This window comes from Leucopleurus acutus (assembly GCF_964270905.1).
Source record: "Leucopleurus acutus genome assembly, chromosome: 17".
In the NCBI taxonomy this organism is placed as follows: domain Eukaryota; kingdom Metazoa; phylum Chordata; class Mammalia; order Artiodactyla; family Delphinidae; genus Leucopleurus; species Leucopleurus acutus.
Window position 1 is genome coordinate 37,779,983 of NC_139159.1, and position 7,794 is coordinate 37,787,776.

The window sequence follows — 7,794 nt, forward strand, 5'->3', positions numbered from 1 at the left end:
CACCATGATAAACTGGGGTTTATTCCAGGAATGCAAGGATTCTTCAATATACACAAATCAATCAACGTGATACACCATATTAAAAAACTGAAGGAGAAAAACCATATGATAATCTCAAAAGTTACACAGAAAGCCTTCGACACAATTCAACACCTATTTAAAATAAAAACCCTGCAGAAAGTAGGCATAGAGGGAACTTTCCTCAACATAATAAAGGTCATATATGACCAACCCACAGCCAACGTCATCATCAACGGTGAAAAATTGAAAGCAATTCCACTAAGATCAGGAAGAAGACAAGGTTGCCCACTCTCACCACTCTTGTTCAACATAGTTTTGTAAGTTTTCACCACAGCAATCAGAGAAGAAAAGGAAATAAAGGGAATCCAAATCAGAAAAGAAGAAGTAAAGCTGTCACTGTTTGCAGACGACATGATACTATACATAGATAATCCTAAAGATGCTTCCAGAAAACTACTAGAGCTAATCAATGAATTTGGTAAAATAGCAGGATACAAAATTAATGCACAGAAATCTCTGGCATTCCTATACACTAATGATGAAGAATCTGAAAGTGAAGTCGAGAAAACGCTCCCATTTACCATTGCAACAAAAAGAATAAAATATCTAGGAATAAACCTACCTAAGGAGACAAAAGACCTGTATGCAGAAACTTATGACATTGATGAAAGAAATTAAAGATGATACACATAGATGGAGAGATATACCATGTTCTTGGATTGGAAGAATCAACATTGTGAAAATGACTCTACTACCCAAAGCAATCTACAGATTCAATGCAATCCCTATCAAACTACCACTGGCATTTTTCACAGAACTAGAACAAAAAATTTCACAATTTGTATGGAAAAACAAAAGACCCCGAATAGCCAAAGCAATCTTGAGAATGGAAAATGGAGCTGGAGGAATCAGGTTCCCTGACTTCAGACTATACTACAAAGCTACAGTAATCAAGACAGTATGGTACTGGCACAAAAACAGAAAGATAGATCAATGGAACAGGATAGAAAGCCCAGAGGTAAACCCACCCACATATGGTCACCTTATATTTGATAAAGGAGGCAGGAATGTACAGTGGAGAAATGACAGCCTGTTCAATAACTAGTGCTGGGAAAACTGGACAGGTACATGTAAAACTATGAGATTAGATCACTCCCTAACACCATACACAAAAATGAACTCAAAGTGGATTAAAGACCTAAATGTAAGGCCAAAAACTATCAAACTCTTAGAGGAAAACATAGGCAGAACACCCTATGACATAAATCTCAGCAAGATCCTTTTTGACCCATCTCCTAGAGAAATGGAAATAAAAACAAAACTAAACAAATGGGACCTAATGAAACTTCAAAGCTTTTGCACAGCAAAGGAGACAATAAACAAGACCAAAAGACAACCCTCAGAATGGGAGAAAATATTTGCAAATGAAGCAACTGAGAAGGGATTAATCTCAAAAATATACAAGCAGCTCATGCAGCTCAATAACAAAAAAACAAACAACCCAATCCAGAAATGGGCAGAAGACCTAAATAAACATTTCTCCAAAGAAGGTATACAGACTGCCAACAAACACATGAAAGAATGCTCAACATCATTAGAGAAATGGAAATCAAAACTGCAATGAAGTATCATCTTCCAGCAGTCAGAATGGCCATCATCAAAAAATCTAGAAACAATAAATGCTGGAGAGGGTGTGGAGAAAAGCAATACTCTTGCACTGCTGGTGGGAATGTGAATTGGTACAGCCACTATGGAGAACAGTATGAAGGTTTCTTAGAAAACTACAAATAGAACTACCATATGACCCAGCAATCCCACTACTAGGCATATACCCTGAGAAAACCATAATTCAAAAAGAGTCATGTACCAAAATGTTAATTGCAGCTCTATTTACAATAGCCCAGAGATGGAAACAACCTAATTTCCATCATCGGATGAGTGGATAAAGAAGATGTGGCATGTATATACAATGGAATATTACTCGGCCATAAAAAGAAATGAAATTGAGCTATTTGTAATGAGGTGGATAGACGTAGAGTCTGTCATACCGAGTTAAGTAAGTCTGAAAGAGAAAGACAAATACTGTATGCTAACACATATATATGGAATTTAAGAAAAAAAATGTCATGAAAAACCTAGGGGTAAGACAGGAATAAAGACACAGACCTACTAGAGAATGGACTTGAGGATATGAGGAAGGGGAAGGATAAGCTGTGACAAAGAGAGAGAGAGAGAGGCATGGACATATATACACTACCAATCGTAAAATAAATAGCTTGTGGGAAGCAGCCACATAGCACAGGGAGATCAGCTCGGTGCTTTGTGACCTCCTAGAGGGGTGGGATTGGGAGAGTGGGAGGCAGGGAGACGCAAGAGGAAAGAGGTCTAGGAACATATGTATATGTATAACTGATTCACTTTTTTATAAAGCAGAAGCACACTATTTTAAAGCAATTATACTCCAATAAAGATGTTAAAAAAAAAGTGAATCAGTTATATGTATACATATATCCCCATATCCCCTCCCTCTTTCACCTCCCTCCCACCCTCCTTATTCCACCTCTCTAGGTGGTCACAAAACACAGAACTGACCTCCCTTTAGCTATGCAGCTGCTTCCCAATAGCTATGTATTTTACATTTAGTAGTGTATATATGTCAATGCTATCCTCTCACTTCGTCCCAGCTTACCCTTCCCCCTTCCCATGTCCTCAAGTCCATTCTCTACGTCTGTGTCTTTATTCCTGTCCTGGGTTCGTCAGAAACTTTTTTTTTTTTTAGATTCCATCTATATGTGTTAGCATATGGTATTTGTTTTTCACTTCCTGACTTACTTCACTCTGTATGACAGACTCTAGGTCCATCCACCTCACTACAAATAATTCAATTTCGTTTCCTTTTATGGCTGAGTAATATTCCATTGTATATATGTACCACATCTTCTTTATCCATTCATCTGTCGATGGACACTTAGGTTGTTTCCATGTCCTGACTATTGTAAATAGTGCTTCAATGAACATTGTGGTACATGTCTCTTTTCAAATTATGGTATTCTCAGGGTATATGTCCAGTAGTGCGATTGCTGGGTCATATGGTAGTTCTATTTTTAGTTTTTAAAGGAACGTCCATACTGTTTTCCATCATAGCTTTATCAACTTACATTCCCACCAACAGTGCAAGAGGGTTTCCTTTCTCCACATCCTCTCCAGCATTTATTTTTTTATACATTTTTTTCATGATGGCCATTCTGACCAGTGTGAGGTGATACCTCATTGTAGTTTTGATTTGCATTTCTGTAATGATTAGTGATGTTGAGCATCCTTTCCTGTGTTTGTTGGCAGTCTGTATATCTTCTTTGTAGAAATGTCTATTTATGTCTTCTCTTCATTTTTGGATTGGGTCCTTTGCTTTTTTGATATTGAGCTGCATGTGCTGCTTGTATACTTTGGAGATTTATCCTTTGTCCATTGATTCATTTCCAAATATTTTCTCCATTATAAATTTATTTATTTATTTATTTTTGGCTGTGTTGGGTCTTTGTTTCTGTGTGAGGGCTTTCTCCAGTTGTGGAGAGCGGGGGCCATTCTTCACCGCCATGAGCAGGCCTCTCACTGTCGCGGCCTCTCTTGTTGTGGACCACAGGCTCCAGACACGCAGGCTCAGTAGTTGTGGCTCACAGGCCTAGTTGCTCCACAGCATGTGAGATCTTCCCAGACCAGGGCTCGAACCCATGTCCCCTGCATTAGCAGGCGGATTCTCAACCACTGCGCCACCAGGGAAGCCCCTCCATTCTAAGGGCTGTCTTTCACTCTTGTTTATGGCTTCCTTTGCTGTGCAAAAGTTATTGTTTCATTAGGTCCCATTTGTTTATTTTTGTTTTTATATCTATTTCTCTAGGAGGTGGGTCAAGAAGGGTCTTGCTGTGATTTATGTCATAGAGTGTTCTGCCTATGTTTTCCTCAAAGAGTTTTGTAGTGTCTGGCCTTAGATTTAAGTCTTTATTCCATTTTGAGTTTATTTTTGTGTGTGGTGTTAGGAAGTGTTCTAATTTCATTCTTTCACATGCAGCTGTCCAGTTTTCCCAGCACCACTTATTGAAAAAGCTGTCTTTCCCCATTATATAATCTTGCCTCTATTATCAAAGATAAGGTGACCATATATGCGTGGGTTTATCTCTGGGCTTTCTATCCTGTTCCATTGATCTATCTTTCTGTTTTTGTGCCAGTACCATACTGTCTTGACTACTGTAGCTTTGTAGTATAGTCTGAAGTCAGGGAGCCTGTTTCCTCCAGCTCCATTTTTTTTCCCCTCAGGATTGCTTTATCTATTTGGGGTATTTTGTGTTTCCATATTAATTGTGATCTTTTTTCTTCTAGGTCTGTGAAAAATGTCGTTGGCAGCCTGATAGGGATTGCATTGAATCTGTAGTTTGTTTTGGGTAGTATAGTCATTTTCACAGTGTTGACTCTTTCAGTGCAAGAACATGGTATATCTCTCTATCTGTTTGTATCATCTTTAATTTCTTTCAGTAGTGTCTTATAGTTTTCTGCATACAGGTGTTTTGTCTCCTTCAGTAGGTTTATTTCTAGGTATTATATTCTGTTTTTGCAATGGTAAATGAGAGTGTTTCCTTAATTTCTCTTTCAGATTTTTCTGTTGTTAGTATATAGAAATGCAAGAGATTTCTGTGCATTAATTTTGTATCCTACTACTCTACCACATTCATTGATTAGCTCTAGTAGTTTTCTGGTAGCATCTTTAGGATGCTCTATGTACAGTATCAGGTCATCTGTAAACAGTGACAGTTTTACTTCTTTTCTGATTTGGATTCCTTTTATTTCTCTTTCTTTTCTGATTGCCCTTGTTAAAACTTCCAAAACTATGTTGAATAATAGTGATGAGAATGGGCAACTTTATCTTTTTCCTGATCTTAGAGGAAATATTTTCATGTTTTCACCATTGAGAATGATGTTGGCTGTGGGTTTTGTCATATATGGCCTTTATTATGTTGCAGCAAATTCCATCTATGCCCATTTTCTGGAGAGTTTTTACCATAAATGGGTGTTGAATTTTATTGAAAGCTTTTTTGCATTTATTGAGATGATCATATGGTTTTTATCTTTCAGTTTGTTGATATGGTGTTTCACATTGATTAATTTGCATAGGCTGAAGAATGCTTGCATTCCTGGGATAAACCCCACTTGATCATGGTGAATGAACCTTTTAATGTGCTGTTGCATTCTGTTTGCTAGTATTTTGTTGAGGATTTTTGTAGCTATGTTCATCAGTGATATTAGCCTGTAGTTTTCTTTTGGGGACATCTTTTTCTGGTTTTGGTATCAGGGTGACGGTGGCCTTGTAAAATGAATTTGGGAGTGTTCCTCCCTCTGCTCTATTTTGAAAGAGTTTGAGAAGGATAGGTGTTAGTTCTATTCTAAATGTTCACACAATTCACCTCTGTATTTTGATAGGGATTGTATCAAATCTGTAGATTGCTTTGGGTAGTATGGTGATTTTAGTAATATTAACTTTTCATCCCAAGAGCACAGGATATCTTTCTATTTCGTTTTGAATCATCTTCAATTTCCTTCATCAGTGTTTTATAGTTTTCAGTGTATAGGCCTTTCACCTCCTTGGTTAAGTTACATAGGTATTGTATTATTTTCCAGACTGTTTGTTTGTTTGTTTGTTTTTAATTTATTTATTTTTGGCTGCATTGGGTCTTCATTGCTGCATGTGGGCTTTCTCTAGTTGTGGTAAGCAGGGGCTACTCTTCGTTGCGGTGTGCAGGCTCTCATTGCTGGGGCTTGTTGTGGAGCACGGCCTCTAGGTGCGTGGGCTTCAGTAGTTGTGGCATATGGGCTCAGTAGTTGTGGCTCATAGGATCTAGAGCACAGGCTCAGTAGTTATGGCACATGGGCTTAGTTGTTCCATGGCATGTGGGATCTTCCTGGACCAGGGCTTGAACCTGTGTTCCCTGCATTGGCAGGCAGATCCTTAACCACTGCACCACCAGGGAAGCCCCTTCCATGCAGTTTTAAAAGCCATTTTCTTTTTTACTTTCTCTCTTTCTGATATTTTATTTTTAGTGTATAGAAACACAACAGATTTCTGTATACTAATCTTGTATCATGCAGTCTTGCTGAATTCATTTATTAGTTCTAATAGTTTTATGTGGAGACTTTAGGGTTCTCTATATAGAGTATCAGATCATCTGAAAATAGTGGCAGTTTTACCTCTTCCCATCCAATTTAGATATCTTTTGATTATTTTTTTCTTTTTTGATTGCTATGGGTAGGACTTCCAATATTATGTTGAATAGAAGTGGTGATAGTTGTTGGCTGTGAGTTTGTTGTAAATGGCTTTTATTATGTTGAGATATGTTCCTTCTATACCCATTTTGGTAAGAGCTTTATCATGAATAAATGTTGAATTTTGTCAAATGCTTTTTCTGCACCTATTGAGTGGATCATTTGGTTTTTGTTCTTCCTTTTGTTAATGTGGTGTATCACATTGATTGATTTGCAAATGGTGAACCATCCTTGCAACTCTGGAATGAATACAACTTGATCATGGATCCTTTTTATGTATTGTTGGATTCAGTTTGCTAATACTTTGTTAAGAATTCTTACATCTATATTCATCAAAGATACTGGTGTGTAATTTTCTTTTTTTTGTAGAGCTTTTGTCTGGTTTTGGTATCAGGGTGATGTTGGCCTCATAGATTGAATTTGGGAGTGTTCCCTCATCTTCAATTTCTTTGAATAGTTTGAGAAGTATAGGTATAAGTTCTTTTTTGTATGTTTGGTACAATTCCCCATTGAAGTTGTCCAGCCCTGGACTTTTGTTTGCTGAGAGTTTATTACAGATTCTATTTCATTGTTCAAATTATCTGTTTCTTCTTGACTCAGTCTTGGAAGGCTGTATGTTTCTAGAAACTTGTTCATTTCTTCTATGTTGTCCAAATTGTTGCCCTGTAACTGTTCATAGTAATCTCTTATGATTTTTTGTATTTCTGCAGTATCAGTTTTGTTATTTCTCCTCTTTCATTTATTATTTTGATTATTTGGGTCCTTTTGCTTTTCTTCTTGGTGAGCTTGGCTAGAGGTTTAAGGATTTTGCTTAATTTTTCAAAAACCAGCTCTTGGTTTTATTGATATTTTCTATTATTTTTTATTTCTATTTTTAAAAATTTCTCTCTGATCTTTATTATTTCCTTCCTTCTGCTGACTTTGGGTTTTGTTTTTCTTTTTCTAATTATTTTAGGTGGTGGATTAGGTTATTCATTTGAGATTTTTCTTATTTTTTGAGGAAGGTCTGTATTTCTATTAACTTCCCTTTTAAAACTGCATGGTTTTATTTTTATTTCAATTTGTCTTGGGGTATTTTCTGATTTCTTCTTTGATTTCATTATTGACCTGTTTTATATATATATTTATTTATTTGTAGCCTGTTTTTTAGTCTCCATGTTTTACTTCTTTTCCCATTTTCCTTTCTGTGTTGATTTCTAGTTTCATACCCTTGTGGTCAGAAAAGATGCTTGAAATAATTTCTATGCTCTTAAATTTGTTGGGGCTTGTTTTGTGACCTAGTATGAGGTCTATCCTAGAGAATCTTCCATGTGCACTTGAAAAAAAATGTGTATTCTGATTCTTTTGGTGTAGTGTCCTGTAGATATAAATTAAGTCCAACTGGTCTATGGTGTCAATTAGGACCTTTGTTGCCTTATTGATTTTCTGCCTGGATGATCTGTCCATTGATGTTAATGGAGAATT